Source organism: Filicampus tigris, chromosome 13, assembly GCF_054856515.1.
Source record: "Filicampus tigris isolate MCC_2025a chromosome 13, RoL_Ftig_1.0, whole genome shotgun sequence".
Classification (NCBI taxonomy): domain Eukaryota; kingdom Metazoa; phylum Chordata; class Actinopteri; order Syngnathiformes; family Syngnathidae; genus Filicampus; species Filicampus tigris.
The window spans coordinates 24,282,939-24,305,565 of NC_141229.1; the positions used below are offsets into that span (position 1 = coordinate 24,282,939).

Genomic DNA, 22,627 nt, shown 5'->3' on the forward strand with positions numbered 1-22,627 from the left:
TTCCTTTCGAATCCTAGCTGCCAGAAGCGGGTTTGATGATACTGCACTCTAGTATTTTTCGACGGGGACTTGATCCGCAAATTAAGGATGATCTTGCCACACGAGATGTGACTGGCACCCTTGAGCAACTCATACGACTCGCCATCCGTCTAGACAACCGTCTCCGAGAACGGCAGCGTGAGCAGGTTCTGGAATCTCACAGTGTTCCTGCTGGAGGAGCTCTGCCGGGGGTCTTGGCGCCAGGAATGAGTCATGTTCCAGTTTTGACAGCAGGTCAGCAGCCCGGAACAGCGGTGGCAGACAACTGACCCCCGCGGAGCGTGCAAGACGGTTGAAGTCACAACTATGTCTGTACTGCGGGATGCCGGGGCATCGGGTTGCCAACTGACCAGCTGTACCTACAGGGTCATTCCAGGCTGCAGCACCTTCCGGCACCAAACCACAGAGAGCACCTTCGTCGGCCTCCCCCAGAACCAATTCTTCAGGAAGGTCCTCGAGTTCCTGTAAGTACTCTGTAACATCTCCAGTGCCACCGCCTAATGCTGGTAAGACTTTCATTAAAAGGATGCAACTGACTGGAGTCCTTTCATACAGCGGTCAGAGTGAGAAATCAATGCTTTGATAGACTCTGGGGCAGATGACTGTTTTGTGGATGGTTCAATTGTGGAAGCCTTAAATTGTGCTCTTCTGGCCTTGGACGAGCCAAGGAAAGTGCGGGACCTTGATGGCAAACTGTTAGCAACTGTTACACACTCCACCGATACTATGTCGTTGAAATTGTCCGGTAACCATTACGAGGCTAGGTGTTTCCTCGTCATGCCATCCAGATCAGCACCATTAGTATTGGGTTTATCATGGCTTAAAATGCATAATCCTAGCATTAATTGGGACACCCCTAAACTTGAGAATTGGAGTACCTTTTGTCATGCTAACTGCCTACAGGCTGCTAGCACCAGCCTCGTCTAATTTTTCAGGGTGAGCTAATCAACCTAAAAAACATTCCGGTGGAGTATCATGACCTTAAGGCAGTATTTAGCAAAGAAACAGCCTAGTCGCTCCCTCCACATCGCCCATACGATTGTTTGATTGTGTTGGTTCCTAATGCCCCATTGCCCAATGCTAAATTGTTTCATGTGTCCAGACCAGAACAAGAAGCTCTGAGGGAGTGAGTATATCTCGTCCTGCCCAAGGTTATTATCGTAAACGAAAACAAACAAAATAACGAAAACTAAAATTAAAAAAAAACATTCGTTTACGAAATAAAATAAAAACAAAAATGTTTTTTGAAAATCAATAACTAACTAAACTCTCTCTCTCGCACTCACACACTTTCAATATGGAAGGACTTGAATTTGTTGAAATATATTCTGATGTTACAAGTCTGCACTCTCCTGTTCAATTGCCAGGTTTTCATGTTATGTTTTATGTTGCTTGTTTCATCTGCATTTTCACTTTAGAAGCAGCATTAATGCACTGCACTTCACCTGAGTTTTGTGCGGGCAGCGTGGGATCGGTTCTCACTCAGTGACAGTGTATTTGTGTGCCCTGCTACTGGTTGGTGTCAGTTCAGGGTGTAGTCTGCCTTTCGCCCATTGTGTGCTGGGATAGGCTCCAGCACCTCCCCGCGACCTTGTACAGGATAAGCGGTGTGGAAGATGACATGACATCAACAGAAAACTTGGCCTGAGAGGACCTCCAATCACTGGTTTGATTCAACAGATTGTGAAATGTTCAAGTATGCAGCAATAATAACTACAATAAAAGCAGGCAGCAATAATAACCACAACAATAATAATAATAATAATAATACAATTACTGTTGGAATGTTTTGTCATATAGATTTAGATCTTTCATTACCATATAGACAATAATGAATACACAGACACTGTGACCTCCTAAACACTGAGTGTATTTATGATGTGACCCAGATAAAAAGCATCACCACTCAAAGGGCTGAACGGAAGCCAACAGACCTCCACTGGGTGTTGGGGAAAGCCAACATTGACTAGCCTAAATAAAGTTATCTCACCTGTCTTTAGACTTTGTTGTTCACAAACACATAGCTTGGCAAAAATAATAAAAATAAGTTGAAGAAACGAAAAGCAAAAAATGACATGTCTTTAGTCAGTGGTAGCCATGATTGAGTAGCCTAGAGGGCATATCTCATTGAACAGTGTGTGCTTGCATCTTAGAAAATGTTGCGTTTCGTCAGGGCTCGAAAAGCATTGAAAACATATATGCAAATAGCTTTGCAGATATAGAGCCCTCTGTCGACAAAAAGAAGTGAGCAAACTTATACAATTTTTGAGATGCAAGGCCAGACGTCACCTTCAAAGCTGGGGATGAATCCAATCTGAGAACAGTGAGAGCCTACCTGTCCCGTGGTATCAGGAAAGCAAAATGAGACTACACCAAATGAACACCTCCAACTTCAAAAAGAGCAGAGATGCACACAGACAATGGCAGGCCATCCAGGCCATCATCACACATCTATGAGAGCAATACCTCTCTGCTCAACATTGTGTTTTACATATATTGTACTATTTTCCGGATTATAAATCGCTCCGGAGTACAAGTCGCACCAGCCATAAAATGCATAATAAAGTAGAAAAAAAATATATATATGTTGCACTGTAGTATAAGTCGCATTTTTTAAGAAAATGTATTTGATAAAATCCAACATCAAGAACAGACATGACATTTAAAATTTAAATAACGAACAATTTAAAATAAAAATAGAATAGACACAACAGGCTGAACGGTATGCTTACGTTGCATTACACAACGCCCCCCTCCACCAGCCGGAAGCCAAGTTGCCTCTGTCACGTAACGCTGATAAATGTGTCCATACAAATCAAAATAATAAATTGTGTGCTAAGTACACATTTCCACTGAGCTATGATGGTAACATTTAGCTTACATTCACTATATGTGAATTTGGGGGGATTCACCGGAGTGCCTCATCCAAACAGTCACTCGAATCAAAGAGCGTGACCGGACAGTGATAGGGAGCAATGTGGCTTCAGTTAGCACTCCAATCCATTCCACAGACTCGCTCAATCCCCGCCCATACACGACGACGAAGAGGTGCGCATCTGCCGCTAGCCGCTAATGGCTAACAGACTCCAAACGTCTCTCGTTAGGACCCCTTAGCTGTCCAACAATATGCCCGCCATGAATCAACGTAAAGAAAGGACCCATTGGCTGCCGAAAACATGTCTCGAGTAAAACACACAAGTTAAACAGTAAACCATTGCCTGTGCAAACGAAACACTAATGAGGAATTTACAACAGGTATGTCAGAAAGACTGGGGGGAACCAAAGTTTAGTTATCTCTTTGTTGTGGTCCACACCGTATGTGTGTGTAAGACTACAGGCAAAGCAAGTAGATGTATTGATAGTCGAATTGCCTTTTTATCATACTCGGCTCCAGCACTCCCCGCGACCCTTGTGAGGATAAGCGGTATAGATAATGGATGGATGGATGGATATTTTAATTACTTATTTAACAAAATATTATGATTTAACTGTTTAAATCATCCATGCATTTTAATAGTGTTAAGGGTTTATCTTTATGGTTCTTTATGTGAAATGATATCACAGGTCTGCCCAGCTCTGCACTACAGGTTATTCTGCCCGTTGTAAAGTCAATATGTAATGCAGGTTTATATGCAGACTAGACCTCCCTCCTGTGGTTGTTTGGTGTATTGTTTGATGACCTTGAAAAGGAAAGGGATACAATATAACAATGTGTTAATAATTTCACACATAAGTCGCTTCGGAGTATATGTCGCACCCCCGGCCAAGCTATGAAAAAAACAACAGCTACTGATAGTCCAGAAAATACGGTAGTATATTTTGTATAATTGATAGGATTATGGTGCTTGTAATTTTGTTCTTGGTGTATTCCTAAAAAGATGGTGTGTTCGGACGGGTGTGACTGACTGTCTGTGTGCGGGACTGTGAGAGGCACGGGTATGCTGTCAATCAAAAACAAGCATTTTAGCAAAATGCAGTTACAACAAGGTCTGGGAACTCATTGTCCGTGGGTGAAGCCAGATAAAGTCAGATAAAGCTTTTTGTGAACTTTGTGGCTGCTGTTGCTGTTATGGAGAAAACTGAAAGACTTGAGTTGTGATGGACAAAACCTAAAGTGTTTCATCAGTGCTTTATTTGCTTCTGGAAGTGCATAGTGCTGCTATGGTCGACACCTTTGTTTACAACTGAATTGATTGTAGTTACAGTATTGTTATCTCCTGACTATTTTTGATATACTTCTTGTTTTATTTTCGTTTTATGCTGTAGCTGTTTCTAGGTTCTATTGTGAGTGCAACTATTGTTAAAGTGCAATTACCTCAAGATATGATGAGACTGACTAATTTCATCCTTTGTGAACTCCCATTGATATTAATGTCTCAGATATTTACCTTTTTACTAGCAGTTTGTGTTGTATTTTTGTAAATGCAGATAATTTCAACTGCAATTCTGTGTTCTGTGTTTTTATTTGTAGATCTATCATTGTTATTTTGTTACAGTTTATTATATTATATGTTCCTGAACAGTTGACAAGCTGTGCCATATGCATTTTTGGGTTCCATCGTGAGCGTCAGCTGCGTCCCACATTGTCCGCCACAAGCATACTCCCTGTCCCACATCTGGTGAGTTTGGATCTGGTCACTCTACCTGGCAGCCCTGGCAATGTTGGAGTACTGGCACGTTGGGAGCTCGCACATTGGAATTGGACTTTTTTGAAAATGAAGTACATCAGATTACAAGCAATTTTGATCAAATGTGACCTATATACAAGGCCAAAAACGAGGCAAAATGTGAAAGAAAATGCAAAATGCCGACTTCCTTTTCATTTTAGTGTTGGGCTTCAGAGACGTTTTTTAAGTCTTGGGCTGTTAAGGCCCAGGTAGACCAATCCGACGTTGGCCAACAGTGACAGACGCTTACCCCCTGTGGCCTTGGGCCGGCTGTCGGCACGTCACGCTGGAAAAATACACCACAACGCTGGACAGCCATTAAAGGACCGTCTGCGCATGTGTGCGATGTAATACCCTTCCATACCATCGGTAGTCACTATTTATCATCGTTAGAAAAATCCAACCAGAAAGCTATTGGCCGGGGGCGGATTATAAAAGCGTAAACAATGCATTTGATGAACTCCCACACAAAGTAAACACTCACGTTCTTGACACTGTGAAATACTTAAATTGTCAACCCTCGCTCTTGTACTTGTAAGAAGATTAAGGCAGCGAAGGCGTGATCACTGTTTATCCGCATTTGTCAGTTCCCGTTGGTGCTCCAAGCGTTGATTTAACAGCCAATCAGAGTGACCAAATGTCACGACTCGCGACGCCGATTCAACATCCGTAACGCCCACCAGCCGCTTACTGACGCGTTACGAAACTACGACGATGGTCACTACACCAATCAGATGGTACATTCAGACGCCACGACGCTTCACGACCTCCGACGTCGGTTTGGTCGATCTAGGCCAGGTGTGCCGACACTTTTTCAGCTTGAGAGCTACTTATGACATGACCGAGTCAAAATGATCTACCACCTACTAAAAATGCAAAATACATTATTTATAAATATACCTGTATTGAGAATTATTTTCATATGTACCGTATATTCTGGTGTACCTTGAGAGTCACTGATAGTGTAGTGGCACACGCGCTTGAGATGTGTGGGGGTAGCGTGGGATCGATTCCCGCTCAGTGATGGTGTCTGTATTGTGCCCTGCGTCAGGAATCCGGCGTAAGATGCTTTGCCAAATCAATGATGCGAATCGTGCGTGCACTTGATTCGCTGTGGCGACCCCTGAGGGGATAAGCCGAAAGGATAACAGCATATGCTGGTGTTGCTTGCATGACTGCATCAACCTATATAGCACAATACAACAACAAAAATGTTTTTTAATTACCTTACTCTGATGACTTGCATTGAATGGAATCAGCCAGGGACGCATAGTCCGGACAGTAGCTGCTGATAGCCAGCCTCAAGCAGATTTGCAGCCACAACAATCCGCCCATTCAGCGCGTATAAAACAAGTCAACTTTTTTGCATATTATGCTGATGCTAACAATACTGCTGGCCGCCAAGGGAACATGACGCTGTGTGGCTGTTTGTGACTTAGTATGCCCGATTCAGATTGGCTGCCGCGAGGCGAAATGGCAAAAAAGTTTACTTGTTTTATACGATCTGAATGGAGTGAATGGGCGGATTTCCGGTGCTTCGCTCTGCCCCAAACGCATCATTCACGCCGCCCATTACGCAACCGCGCCCGCCCGCGCGAACTACATTGACTCCAATTCAAACGCATCGCCAGAAACGCTCCCAACGCAGTTGGTGTGAACGTAGCATGAACGTAGCAATACAGTAGTGAGGAAGAATGATAAGCTGGCGATCTACCCACAATGCCTTTGCGATCGACCAGTCGATCGCGATCAACGTAATGGGCACCCCTGATCTAGGCCTTTACATCACGTGCTTCCAACTTTTGCTTGATCTTGGTGATACATACAACAAGGGCTACTTCGCTAAAATGTTGTAGGGGGCGCGGTATTGAGCAATTTTTTTTTTCTAAGGTCGTCTCATCTCCTTGAAAACATGAAGTTTTCTCAAATTCTATATCTACAAAATAATTCATATCTCAGCCCCAGTAGCAGATAGAGACATAATTCCAAAAGAATTAGAGATCTTAGACATGTGGCTTTCACACAGGCGCAAGTGTATTAATATGTTCTGTTTCAATCTTTACAAGCTGCAAAGTTGAATACAAGTTGAATGTACTATCATGTTAACTGTTTTTATTATTCATTTTTAAAGAATTGAAGCTGTAAGCTACCGATGGTCGTATAAGAGCAGCTGCTTGCTGGTGCGATTATGCTGTGATTTACATATGATCAAATAAGTACACTAATTGCGACTACTGTTAGTGATTACTCGACTATCAAAATAATCGCTTGCTGCAGCCCCGAGGAGAGGACCTCACAGCGACTCTGCCTGCAGTTCCTTGTTTTACAGCTGCTAAGTATGGCCAGTGCGCGGCGGCAGAGGGCCAATCAACCAGTCTTGTTCATGTTGATAAAAATTATGGTTTATGCCTTTTTAAAGTATTTGTTGTTTTTTTAGCCCCCTGGTATCAAGATGGTATCAAGTTATTTTCCTGGGCACCGAAATAGAGTTTGAAATTTTAGTATCATGACAACCCTAATGTCCAGACCCGTCACCAAGGGTGGACCAGAGGGTGCAATGCCCACCTACCAAGATGCTTGTGCCCCATTCCAGTCTCTGCCCGTGTTTATTTCTAAAAACAATTTGTGGAGTGGGATAAGTGTATCGAGGTTCATATGGGGAGTTAGGAAACCCAGAATCAGACAAAAAATTCTGCAGCTTCATAAATACAATGGTGGGTTGGCTTTGCCAGGCCTCCAGGAATACTTTTATGCGGCACAAATTAGACCCTTGATTTACTCATGCAAAGATGGATATGTTGCAAAATGGAAAAAAAATAGAATAAGGGATGACGGACACTGGAATTTAATTGCATACGAGGGTCTGTTGAATATTTAAAGTAGTCAATTGGGAGTGACAACCAAAACTACTATAGAAATATGGAATGTGATTGTTGGAAAAATAAACTAAGTTTGAAAGAGAGGCAAAGGTTTTAAACTAGTTTGCATTTGATGAAAGGTTAATTCCTGGGGTATACAATAAAGGTTACTTGCAATGAATGTGCAATGTGCACAATAGTTGAACAGGGTAAACTGCAGAGTTTTGAGAAGTTAAAGGATATATTTGCACTGTAGGGGCACAATGAATATTGGTTCCTGCAACTAAAGGATTACTTTGAGAAGAAGTTAAAATCTACCAAGGAACATAAACTCATTGACATATTTAAGGTTTATGATGGGAAAAATTATAAAGCAATCTCATATATTTACACAAGTTTGATGTCATGTAGCATTTATCTTTTTAAATTTAGGAAAAGTGAAAAGGAATTAAAATTGCAAATAACTGAGGACGAGTGACTGGGTATTTGTAAAACGCAGTGCATATCCACCAGCACCAGCATCTGGAGGGAGTTTAATTAGAAAAAACATGGTCAGATGTTTTAGGACCCAAACACCAGGAAATAAATGGTTGCAATCAAACAACCATGCTGGAGAAATGTCGTGTGCCTTGAAAAGAATATTGGTATATGAGACACCAAAAACATGTAAGGTACTTTATTTGAGGAGCCTAATACGGGAGATAGTGCAGACGGAGGATGAGTATCTAGTTAAAGTGCTTTTGTCAGCGATAAAAAAGTGATCATGGCGAAGGCCTTCACACATATGTTATTCCTACACTTTAAACTTATTGCGTGAAGGCGAAGGTCTTTATGTTATTCCTACAGTTTATTATTATTATTCCACTCCACTTTTTTGGCGTGAGACTCCTTCCACATTTTTCACCCGATTCACTTCATTGAAGTTTCAAAACATTCAAAAAATGCATGCCTTTTGGGGTAGTATTTTTTTTACATTCCCCAAATTTACCGTTTCTCCAATATTTCCCATTTTTCACCCCCAAAAAACCCATTCATTTCCAATGGCACTTTCAACATTTCCCATCTCCACCATTCCAACTTCAAATTCACAAGATTCAACTCATTCAACTTACATTGGAAAAGCTATTCAACACACCCACAATTCCTACTTTCCAAAAATTCTACTTATTCACCCATAAAAACTCCACAAAATTCCACCATTCATTCCCATTGCCATATTCAACAATTCACATTTACACCATTCCAATTTGAAATTCACAACATTCATCTCATTCGACTCATATTGGTCAAGATTTTCAACACACCCCAAATTCTTATTTTCCACACATTCAACTCATTCACCCTTAAAAAAAAACACAAAAATTCAACTATTCACCATTCGTTTCCATTGGCACATTCAACTTTTCACATTTATACCATTCCAATTTCCACAAATTCAAGTCATTCAACTCATTGAGCTCACATTCATCTTTTCAACACGCCCAAAATTCCTACTTCCTACACATTCAAGTCATTCACCCTTAAAAAACGCACAAAAATCCAACTATTCACCATTCATTTCCAATGGCACATTTAACTTTTCACATTTACAGCATTCCAAATTCCACAAATTCATGTCATTCAACTCACATTCAGCTTTTCAACACCCCCAAAACTCGTACTTCCCACACATTCAACTCATTCACACTTAAAAAAACACAAAAATTCAACTATTCACCATGCATGTCCATTGGCAGATTTAACTTTTCGCATTTATACCATTCCAATTTCCACAAATTCAATTCATTCAGCTCACATTCAACTTTTCAACACCCCCAAAATTCCTACTTTCCACACATTCAACTCATTTACCCTTAAAAAAGCCAAACAATTTCACCATTCATTTCCAGTGGACCGGTTATTGTCCTTTGGTCTCCAAAGTGCTGCCGCCATCTTGGACATTGACATGAGCAAGACTGGGGATACTAACACCGAGGCCTCCCCAGTGCGGCGGCCATCTTGAGCAGTGACATTAGCTAGACTGTGATACTCACCTTGATGTCTCCCGAGTTCGGCGGCCATCTTGGACAAGGACATTAGATAGACTGGGATTCTCACCTCGATGTCTCCCCAGTGTGGCGGTCATCTTGGGAAGGGACATTAGCTAGACTGGGGAATACGTATTGTATTCCTATCGTTGTGTGAAGGCGAAATTCACCGTTTCCCCAATATTTTCCACTTTTCACTCCAAAAAAAACCATTCATTTCCAATGGCACTTTCAACATTTCCCATTTCCACCATTCCAATGTAAAATTCAAAAGATTCAACTCACATTGGTAAAGCTTTTCAACACACGCACAATTCCTACTTCCCAAAAATTCATCTTATTCACCTACAAAAAAAACACAAAATTCTACCATTCATTCTCACTGCCATATTGAACAATTCACATTTGCATCATTCCAATTTGAAGTTCACAACATTCATCTCATTCAACTCATATTGGTCAAGCTTTTCAACACACCCCAAATTCCTATTTCCCACACATTCACCCTGAAAATACCTACAAAAAATTCAACTATTCACCATGCATTTCCATTGGCACATTCAACTTTTCACATTTACACCATTCCAATTTCCACAAATTCAAGTCATTCAACTTATTCAGGTTACATTCAACTTTTCAACACCCCCAAAATTCCTACTTACCACATTTTCAACTCATTTTCCCTTAAAAACAACACAAAAATTCAACTATTAATAATTAATTTCCATTGGAAAATTCCAACTTTTCACATGTAAACCTTCCCAATTTCCACAAATTCAAGTCATTCAACTCACATTCAGCTTTTCAACACATCCAGAATTCCTAATTCCCACACATTCAACTCATTCACCATTATAAACACACAAAAATTCAACTATTAAAAAATAATTGCCATTGGAAAATGTAACTTTTCACATTTACACCATTCCAATTTCCACAAATTCAAGTCATTCAACTTATTCAGGTTACATTCAACTTTTCAACACCCCCAAAATTCCTACTTACCACATTTTCAACTCATTTTCCCTTAAAAACAACACAAAAATTCAACTATTAATAATTAATTTCCATTGGAAAATTCCAACTTTTCACATGTAAACCTTCCCAATTTCCACAAATTCAAGTCATTCAACTCACATTCAGCTTTTCAACACATCCAGAATTCCTAATTCCCACACATTCAACTCATTCACCATTATAAACACACAAAAATTCAACTATTAAAAAATAATTGCCATTGGAAAATGTAACTTTTCACATTTACACCATTCCAATTCCCACAAATTCAAGTCATTCAACTCACATTCAGCTTTTCAACAGCCCCAAAATTACTACTTTCTACACATTCAACTAATTCACCTGTAAAAAAAACACAAAACGCCACCATTCATTCCCATTGCCATATTCAACAATTCACATTTACATCGTTCCAATTTGAAATTTACAACATTCATCTCATTCAACTCATATTGGTCAAGCTTTTCAACACACCCCAAATTCTTATTTCCCACACATTTAACTCATTCACCCTTAAAAAAAAACACAAAACCCAATATGAACCATTAATTTCCATTGGAACATTCAACTTTTCACATTTACACTTTCCGAATTTCCACAAATGTAAGTCATTCAACTCATTCAACTCACATTGAGCTTTTCAGCACCAGCCAAAAATCCTAATTTTTACACATTAAACTCATTCACACTTAAAAAAGCCACACAATTTCACCATTCATTTCCAGTGGACCAGTGTTATTGCCTGTTGGTCTCCCCAGTGCGGTGGACATCTTGGACAGAAACATTAGCTAGACTGGGGATACTCGCCCCGAGGTCTCCCCAGTGCGGCGGCCATCTTTGTCAGGAACATTAGCTAGACTGGGGATACTCCCCCCGACGTCTACCCAGAGAGGCGGCCATCTTGGACAGGGACATTAGCTAGACCGGGATACTCACCCCAAGGTCTCCCCAGTGCACTGGCCATCTTGGACAGGGACATTAGCTAGACTGGGGATACTCAGCCCGAGGTCTCCCCAGTGCGGTGGCCATCTTGGACAGGGACATTAGCTAGACTGGGGATACTCACCACAAGGTCTCCCCAGTGCGCTGGCCATCTTGGACAGGGACATTAGCTAGACTGGGGATACAAACTCCAAAGTCTACCAAGAGAGGCGGCCATCTTGGACAGGGACATTAGCTAGACTGGGGATACTCACCACAAGGTCTCCCCAGTGCGCTGGCCATCATGAACAGGGAAATTCGCTAAACTGGGGATACTCACCCCGAGGTCTCCCCAGTGCGGCGGCCATCTTGGACAGGCACATTAGCTAGACTGGGGATACTCACCACAAGGTCTATCCAGTGTGGCGGCCATCGTGGACAGGGACATTAGCTGGACTGGGCATACTTGCCCCGAGGTAACCCCAGTGCGGCGGCCATCTTGGACAGGAACATTAGCTAGACTGGGGATACTCACCCCGAGGTCTCCCCAGTGCGGCGGCCATCTTGGACAGGGACATTAGCTAGACTGTGGATAGTCACCCCGAGGTCTCCCCAGTGCGCTGGCCATCTTGGACAGGGACATTAGCTAGACTGGGGATACTCAGCCCGAGGTTTCCCCAGTGCGGTGGCCATCTTGGACAGGGACATTAGCTAGACTGGGGATACTCAATCCGAGGTCACCGCAGTGCGGCGGCCATCTTGGACAGGGACATTAGCTAGACTGGGGATACTCAATCCGAGGTCACCCCAGTGCGGCGGCCATCTTGGACAGGGACATTCGCTAGACTGGGGCTACTCACCCCGAGGTCTCCCCAGTGCGGCGGCCATCTTGGACATGCACATTAGCTAGACTGGGGATACTCAACACAAGGTCTCCCCAGTGTGGTGGCCATCTTGGGAAGGGACATTAGCTAGACTGGGGATACTCACCCCGAGGTCTCCCCAGTGCAGCGGCCATCTTTGACAGGGGCATTAGCTAGACTGGGGATACTCCCCCCGAGGTATACCCAAAGAGGCGGCCATCTTGGACAGGGACATTAGCTAGACAGGGGATACTCACCACAAGGTCTCCCCAGTGTGGCGGCCATCTTTGACAGGGAAATTAGCTAGACTGGGGATACTCAGCCCGAGGTCTACCCAGTGCGGCGGCCATCTTGGATTGGGACATTAGCTAGACTGGGGATAGTCCCCCCGAGGTATACCCAGAGAGGCGGCAATCTTGGACAGGCACATCAGCTAGACTGGGGATACTCAGCACAATGTCTCCCCAGTGTGACGGCCATCTTGGACAGGGACATTGGCTAGACTGTGGAAACTCAACCCGAGTTCTCGACAGTGCGGCGGCCATCTTGGGCAGGGACATTAGCTGGACTGGGGATACTCCCCCCGAAGTCTGCCCAGAGAGGCGGCCATCTTGGACAGGGACATAAGCTAGACTGAGGATACTCACCCCGAGGTTTCCTCAGTGCGGCGGCTATCTTGGACAGGGACATTAGCTAGACTGGGAATACTCACCCGGAGGTCTCCCCAGTGCGCTGGCCATCTTGGACAGGGATATTAGCGAGACTGGGGATATCAGCCCGAGGTTTCCCCAGTGCGCTGGCCATCTTGGACAGGGACATTAGCTAGACTGGGGATACTCACTCCGAGGTCTCCCCAGTGCGGCTGCCATCTTGGACAGGGACATTAGCTAGACTGGGGATACTCACCCCGAGGTCTCCTCAGTGCGGCGGCCATCTTGGACAGGCACATCAGCGAGACTGGGGATACTCAACACAAGGTCTCCCCAGTGTGACGGCCATCTTGGACAGGGACATTAGCTAGACTGGGGATACTCACCCCAAGGTCTCCCCAGTGCGGCGGCCATGTTGGACAGGCACATTAGCTACACTGGGGATACTCCCCCCAAGGTCTACACAGAGAGGCGGCCATCGTGGACAGGGACATTAGCTGGACTGGGCATACTTGCCCCGAGGTAACCCCAGTGCGGCGGCCATCTTGGACAGGAACATTAGCTAGACTGGGGATACTCACCCCGAGGTCTCCCCAGTGCGGCGGCCATCTTGGACAGGGACATTAGCTAGACTGTGGATAGTCACCCCGAGGTCTCCCCAGTGCGCTGGCCATCTTGGACAGGGACATTAGCTAGACTGGGGATACTCAGCCCGAGGTTTCCCCAGTGCGGTGGCCATCTTGGACAGGGACATTAGCTAGACTGGGGATACTCAATCCGAGGTCACCGCAGTGCGGCGGCCATCTTGGACAGGGACATTAGCTAGACTGGGGATACTCAATCCGAGGTCACCCCAGTGCGGCGGCCATCTTGGACAGGGACATTCGCTAGACTGGGGCTACTCACCCCGAGGTCTCCCCAGTGCGGCGGCCATCTTGGACATGCACATTAGCTAGACTGGGGATACTCAACACAAGGTCTCCCCAGTGTGGTGGCCATCTTGGGAAGGGACATTAGCTAGACTGGGGATACTCACCCCGAGGTCTCCCCAGTGCAGCGGCCATCTTTGACAGGGGCATTAGCTAGACTGGGGATACTCCCCCCGAGGTATACCCAAAGAGGCGGCCATCTTGGACAGGGACATTAGCTAGACAGGGGATACTCACCACAAGGTCTCCCCAGTGTGGCGGCCATCTTTGGCAGGGAAATTAGCTAGACTGGGGATACTCAACCCGAGGTCTACCCAGTGCGGCGGCCATCTTGGATTGGGACATTAGCTAGACTGGGGATAGTCCCCCCGAGGTATACCCAGAGAGGCGGCAATCTTGGACAGGCACATCAGCTAGACTGGGGATACTCAACACAATGTCTCCCCAGTGTGACGGCCATCTTGGACAGGGACATTGGCTAGACTGTGGAAACTCAACCCGAGTTCTCGACAGTGCGGCGGCCATCTTGGGCAGGGACATTAGCTGGACTGGGGATACTCCCCCCGAAGTCTGCCCAGAGAGGCGGCCATCTTGGACAGGGACATAAGCTAGACTGAGGATACTCACCCCGAGGTTTCCTCAGTGCGGCGGCTATCTTGGACAGGGACATTAGCTAGACTGGGAATACTCACCCGGAGGTCTCCCCAGTGCGCTGGCCATCTTGGACAGGGATATTAGCGAGACTGGGGATATCAGCCCGAGGTTTCCCCAGTGCGCTGGCCATCTTGGACAGGGACATTAGCTAGACTGGGGATACTCACTCCGAGGTCTCCCCAGTGCGGCTGCCATCTTGGACAGGGACATTAGCTAGACTGGGGATACTCACCCCGAGGTCTCCTCAGTGCGGCGGCCATCTTGGACAGGCACATCAGCGAGACTGGGGATACTCAACACAAGGTCTCCCCAGTGTGACGGCCATCTTGGACAGGGACATTAGCTAGACTGGGGATACTCACCCCAAGGTCTCCCCAGTGCGGCGGCCATGTTGGACAGGCACATTAGCTACACTGGGGATACTCCCCCCAAGGTCTACACAGAGAGGCGGCCATCGTGGACAGGGACATTAGCTGGACTGGGCATACTTGCCCCGAGGTAACCCCAGTGCGGCGGCCATCTTGGACAGGAACATTAGCTAGACTGGGGATACTCACCCCGAGGTCTCCCCAGTGCGGCGGCCATCTTGGACAGGGACATTAGCTAGACTGTGGATAGTCACCCCGAGGTCTCCCCAGTGCGCTGGCCATCTTGGACAGGGACATTAGCTAGACTGGGGATACTCAGCCCGAGGTTTCCCCAGTGCGGTGGCCATCTTGGACAGGGACATTAGTTAGACTGGGGATACTCAATCCGAGATCACCGCAGTGCGGCGGCCATCTTGGACAGGGACATTAGCTAGACTGGGCATACTCAATCCGAGGTCACCCCAGTGCGGCGGCCATCTTGGACAGGGACATTAGCTAGACTGGGCATACTCAATCCGAGGTCACCCCAGTGCGGCGGCCATCTTGGACAGGGACATTCGCTAGACTGGGCATACTCAACCCGAGGTCTGCCCAGTGCGGCGGCCATCTTGGACATGCACATTAGCTAGACTGGGGATACTCAATCCGAGGTCACCCCAGTGCGGCGGCCATCTTGGACAGGGACATTCGCTAGACTGGGCATACTCAACCCGAGGTCTCCCCAGTGTGGCGGCCATCTTGAGAAGGGACATTAGCTAGACTGGGGATACTCACCCCGAGGTCTCCCCAGTGTGGCGGCCATCTTTGACAGGGAAATTAGCTAGACTGGGGATACTCACCCCGAGGTCTACCCAGTGCGGCGGCCATCTTGGACTGGGACATTAGCTAGACTGGGGATAGTCCCCCCGAGGTATACCCAGAGAGGCGGCAATCTTGGACAGGGACATTAGCTAGACTGGGGATATTCACCACAAGGTCTATCCAGTGTGGCGGCCATCTTTGACAGGGACATTAGCTAGACTGGGGATACTCACCCTGAGGTCTCCCCAGTGCGGCGGCTATCTTGGACAGGGACATTAGCTAGACTGGGGATACTCACCCCGAGGTCTCCCCAGTGCGGTGGCCATCTTGGACAGGGACATTACCTAGACTGGGGATACTCAACACAAGGTCTCCCCAGTGTGGTGGCCATCTTGGGAAGGGACATTAGCTAGACTGGGGATACTCACCCCGAGGTCTCCCCAGTGCGGCGGCCATCTTGGGCAGGGACATTAACTTGACCGGGGATCTTCACCCCGAAGTCTTCCAAGTGCGGCGGCCATCTTGGACAGGCGGCCATCTTGGGCAGGGACATTAGCTGGACTGGGGATATTCACCCCGTGGTCGCCACAGTGCGACGGCCATCTTGGACAGAGACATTAGATAGACTGGGGATACTCACCGTGAGGTCTCCCAAGGGCGGCCGCCATCTTGGACAGGGACATTAGCGAGACTGTGGAAACTCAACCTGAGTTCTCTACAGTGTGGCGGCCATCTTGGGCAGGCACATTAGCTAGACTGGGGATATTCTGATGACACAGGACCCATTGATACCCTTTTAAATTGCATTTTAGATATCAAGTCATGGATGGCAGATAATTTCCTACAGCTCAATCAGGACAAAACTGAGGTTTAAGTTATCGGTCCCGAAGGTCAGAGAGAGAAGCTTTTACCAAAACTACACATTTTTAATCCCTCACATTGTGTGAAGAACCTTGGCGTCATTTTTGACTCTGAGCTCAGTTTTATTCCTCATATTAAAAATGTAACCAAGATTGGTTTTTATCACCTTAAGAATATCGCCAGAGTCCACCCGTTTCTCTCTCAGGCTAACACGGAAGTGCTGATGCATGCTTTTATTTCCTGTCGTTTAGATTACTGTAATGCCCTGCTCTCTGGCCTCCCGAAAAAGAGCATTTCACCACTGCAACTACTGCAGAATTCAGCCGCTCGGGTGCTGACGAGAACCAGAGGGTGGGAGCATATTACGCCAGTTTTGAAATTGCTGCATTGGCTCCCTGTGTGTTTCAGGATCGGTTTTAAAGTACTTTTATTAGTTTATAAATGTGTTAATGGTCTTGGGCTATCTTATTTATCTGATTTGCTTTTATCATACCAACCTTCGCGGATCCTGAGGTCCTCTGGCGCCGGCCTTTTATTTATTCCAAGGGTGAGGACCAAAATGCATGGCGAGGCTGCATTCAGCCGTTTTGGTCCTCACCTTTGGAATAGCCTGCCAGAGGACGTCAGGTCTGCAGAGACTGTTGATATTTTTAAGAGGAAGCTCAAGACACACCTTTTTAGTTTGGCTTTCAACAACTTTTAAATAATTTATCTTTTCTTTTGATTGAAGATAATTTTTTTTTTTTCTTTCTTTTTTTTTTTTTTTCCTATCTTATCTTACTGATTCTAGTTCTTAGACTATACTACTGTTCTGTCTTTTAGTTTTGTTGCTCCCTGCCGTTGTCAGCTTTTAGCTCCAGTGTTTCTCACGGGGGAGCCTCCGCTTTGAGGGAGGTGTGGCTGCCCTTCCCGCGGGGGCTGTCATCGCAGGTGGCCGGCGGCCTCTACACTTTGTGTGGGGTCCGCCTGTCTAATCCGGGCCTCTATGGTGGTGGCGCCCCTGTGGCCGTGGGCTGTCATTCCCTTCGGCGCGGAGAGCTCCCCTTGGGTACCCTTTCCTCATATGGTTTCTCTGTGCCTTGTCATGTCTTTTTAACACATTTTATCAGGTTGTGCACTTTGTGTGGGTGTGTGTGAATGATTGCTGATGTACTAATGGATATCTGTCTTGGGTTTGTTGGGAGGGAGGGCATGAACGGATTTTTTTTTTTTTTTCCTAATTATCTATGTTTTGCTTTGAATGTTTTAAAGCATTTTGAGTTGCATTTTTATGTATGAAAAGTGCTATATAAATAAAATGTGATTGATTGATTGATTGATTGATATTCACCGTGAGGTCTCCCCAGTGTGGCGGCCATCTTGGGCAGGAACATTAGCTTGACTAGGGATCCTCACCCCGAGGTCTTCCAAGTGCGGTGGCCATTTTGGGCAGGGACATTAGCTTGACAGGGGATACTCATCCCGAGGTCGCCACACTGCGGCGGCCATCTTGGAGAGAGAGATTAGATAGACTGGGGATACTCACCGTTAGGTCTCCCCAGTGCGGCGGCCATCTTGGACAGGGACATTAGCTAGACTGGGGATACTCACCCCGAGGTCTCCCCGGTGCAGCGGCCACCTTGGACAGGGACATTAGCTAGACTAGGGATACTCACCCTGAGGTCTCTCCGGTGCGGCGGCCATCTTGGACATGGACATTAGCCAGACTGGCGATAGTCACCCCGAGGTCTCCCCAGTGCGGCGGCCATCTTGGGCAGTGACCCCTAGTGACCCAGAAGTGACCCAAATGACCCGGAAATTGACCGGAAGCGACCCAAATGAGCTGGAACTTCACTCCACTGTTTTCAACTTCATTCAGTATCATTCAACTTTATATAGTATCATTCAACTTTATTCCACTGTATTCAACTTCATTCCAACGCATTCCGCATTTTCTTTTCAGCTTCCTTCGCCTTCACACGCAATTTCAACAGAAATTGCATTCTCTAGTTGTGTAAAGGCGAAGGTGAAGGCCTTCACACATATGTTATTCATATTCTTTATTATTATTATGATTATTATTCCTTCCATTTTTTGGCGTGCATCTCCTTCCACATTTTTCACCCGATTCACATCATTCAAGTTTCAAAACATTCAGAATATTCATGCCATCTTGGGTCGTATTTTACTTGTTTCAAAACATTTCAAATTGTTCACAATTTCACGTTTTTCACCCCCCAAAAAAAAAAAAAACATTCATTTCCAAAGGCACATTCAACATACATGTCACATTTATACCATTCCAATTTCAAATTCACAAGATTCAACTCACATTGATAAAGCTTTTCAACACACCCACATTTCCTACTTCCCAAAATTCAACTTATTCACCCTTAGAAAACCCACAATAATTCAACTATTCTACTATTCACCATTCATTTCCATTGATGCATTCAAAATTTAACATTTACACCAATTCAATTTCAAATTCACAACATTCAAGTCATTCAACTCACATTGGTAAACTTTTCAACACACCCAAAATTCCTACTTCCCACACATTCAACGTATTCACCAGTAAAAAAACCACAAAATTCCACCATTCATTCCCATTGCCATATTCAACTATTCACATTTACATCATTCCAATTTGAAATTCACAACATTCACCTCATTCAGCTCATATTGGTCATGCTTTTCAACACACCCCAAATTCTTATTTTCCACACGTTCAACTCATTCACCCTTAAAAACCCCCCACAAAAATTCAACTATTCACCATTCATTTCCATTGGCACATTCAACTTTTCACATTTACACCGTTTCAATTTCCACAAATTCAAGTCATTCAACTCATTCAGCTCACATTCAACTTTTCAACACCCCCAAAATTCCTATTTCCCACACATTCAACTCATTCATCGTTAAACCCCCACACAAAATTCTACTTTTAACCATTCAATTCCATTGAAAGATTCAACTTTATGTTTACACCTTCCCAATTTCCACAAGTTCAAGTCATTCAACTCATTCAGCTCACATTCAGCTTTTCAACACCCCCAAAATTCCTATTTCCCACACACTCAACTCATTCACACTTCAAAAACCCGAAAAAATTCAACGATTCACCATTCATTTCCATTGGCAGATTTAACTTTTAGCATTTACACCATTCTAATTTACACAAATTCAAGTCATTCAACTCATTCAGCTCACATTCAGCTTTCCAACACCCCCAAAATTCATAATTCTCACACCAAAAACATTTTCACACCTAAAAAAAACCCCACAAAAATTCAACTATTCAACATTCATTTCCATTTGCACATTCAACTTTACACATTTACACCTTCCCAATTTCCACAAATTCAAGTCATTCAACTCATTAAACTGACATTCAGCTTTTCAACACCCCCAAAATTCCTACTCCAAACACATTCAACTTATTCACCCTTAAAAAAAACACAAAAATTCCAGTATTAAAAATTAATTTCCATTAGAACATTCAACTTTTCAAATTTACACCTTCTCAATTTCCACAAATTCAAGTCATTCAATTCATTCAACTCATACTCAGTTTTTCAACACCCCCAGAATTCATACTTCTCACACCAAAAACTTTTTCACACCTAAAAAAAAACCCACAAAAATTCAACTATTCACCATTCATTTCCATTGGCAGATTGAACTTTTCGCATTTACAGTCTTCCAATTTCCAAGTCATTCAACTCACATTCAGCTTTTCAACACCCCCAAAATTCGTACTTCCCACACATTGAACTCATTCACCCTTAAAAAAGCCACACAATTTCACCATTCATTACCAGTTGCATACTCACCCCGAGGTCTCCCCAGTGCAGCCCCCATCTTGGTCAGGGACATTAGCTAGACTGGGGAAACTCTCCCCGAAGTCTCCCCAGTGCGGCAGCCATCTTGGGCAGGGACATTGGCTAGACTGGGGATACTCACCCCGAGGTCTCCCCAGTGCGGCGGCCATCTTGGGCAGGGATATTAGCTGCACCCATGATTCTCACCCCTCAGCCAGCCCCAGTAAGGCGGCCACTTACATATTGGAACACCGAGAATTTTCATCCCCAGGTGTCCCTAATGAAGTGGCCATGTTGTTCAAAAGTATTGGGACACCCCGATTTTTCATACCAAGGTGTCCCTAATAAAGCAGCCATGTTGTTCAAAAGTATTGGGACACCCCGATTTTTCATCCCAAGTGTCCCTAATGAAGCAGCCATTTTTGTTCCAAAATATTGGGACACCCTGATTTCTCATCATCAGGTTCCTTCCTTCCCGAGATTCCTTGTTTTCTTCCTTCCTTGCTTCCTAGTGTCCTTTCTTCCCCATTTCTTCACCTCATCCTTTCCTTCCTACTATTTTGTCGTCTTTTGTTTTCTTTATTGCTTGTTTTCCCTGCTATCTTGGTTCATTGCTTCCTCCCTTCCTTTGATTCCATCATTCTTTGTTTTCCTTCTTTTTTCCCCGACTTCCTTCTTTCATTGTTTCCTTACTTCCTATTTTCTTGTTTCCCTTCTGATTTTTTTCAAGGTCATTCAACTTCATTCAACTTCATTCCAACGCATTCTCTGGTTTCCATTTAGCTTCCTTCGTCTTCAAATGCAATTTGTCCAGAAATTGCAGTCTCTAGTTATTATTATTCCACTTTTTAACACATTTTGGGTTTAAAATATATTTTACATTTTTGAAACACTATATGACAGGGGCTGATTATCAATGTTTGCGTTTCATAATTCCTGCTAAACAAAGGGTTCTAGGTTGTACGTTTTACCTACATCTATGAAATTTTGCTGGTATATGTAACAGCCTAAGACCTACAAAAATGTATTTTATAGCCATGTTCTAAGCCTTACAGGAAGTCAACCATTTTGAATTTTCTTTGGAATTGTTGCAACTTTTTGTGACTTTCATAGTGGTCATATTTTAACGAACTCCCCAAGAGCATTTATCCGATCGTCTTCAAATGTTGCATGCTTCATCTACAGATGTTTAAGATAAAAAGTTCTTGAAATCTTTTTATTTCGTTTTCCAGAAAGTGTGTAATGAGTATTTGAAAGTACAACTTGGATTCTTTGTGCACATTTACAGGGGTCATACATTTGCCCCCAAGTCCGAGATGGTTCACCCGATTGACTTCAAATGTGGGTTGTGCCATCTCATCACGTTGGACAACAATAGGGGAAAATCTTTTACGTTTTTGAAACACTATATGTCGGGGGCTGAGCATCAAATTGCGTTTCATAATTCATGCTTAACGAAGGATTCTGGGTTGTACGTTTCACCTACATCTATGAACATTTGCTGGTATATGTAAAAGCCTAAGGTCTACAAAAATGTATTTTATAGCCAATCTCATCACGTGGGACAACAATAGTGAATAATCTTTTACATATTGTATTGTTTTTTTCGAAGCGCTATATGACAGGGGCTGAGCATCAAAATTTGCGTTTCATAATTCCTGCTTAACAAAAGATTCTGGGTTGTAAGTTTCATCTACATCTATGAACATTTGCTGGTATATGTAATAGCACAAGACCTACAAAAATGTATTTTATACCCATGTACTAAACCTTACAGGAAGTCAACCATTTTTAATTTACGTTAGAATTGTCGCAACTTTTTGTGACTTTCATAGTGGTCATATTTTAACGAACTCCTCCTAGAGCATTTATCTGATCGTCTTCAAACTTTGCATGCTTCATCTAAAGATGTTTAAGTTAAGTTATTGAAATATTTTTATTTAGTTGTCCAGAGAGTGAGTAATGAATATTTGAAAGTACAAATTTGTACCATTTGTGCACATTTACAGGGGTATTACATTTGCCCCCTAGTACGAGATGGTTCACAAGATTGACTACAAATTTGGGTTGTACCATCTCATCACGTTGGACAACAATAGGGGAAAATCTTTTACGTTATAAACACTATATGTCGGGGGCTGAGCATCAAATTGCGTTTCGTAATTC

General features: G+C 44.3%; 1 protein-coding gene across 1 annotated transcript in view; it reads right to left on the minus strand.

Moving 5' to 3' along the window:
- setd3 (SET domain containing 3, actin histidine methyltransferase) overlaps positions 1-22,627 on the minus strand; it is a 189,018-nt gene that overhangs the window by 102,756 nt on the left and 63,635 nt on the right. The gene's annotated exons all lie outside the window — the stretch shown is intronic.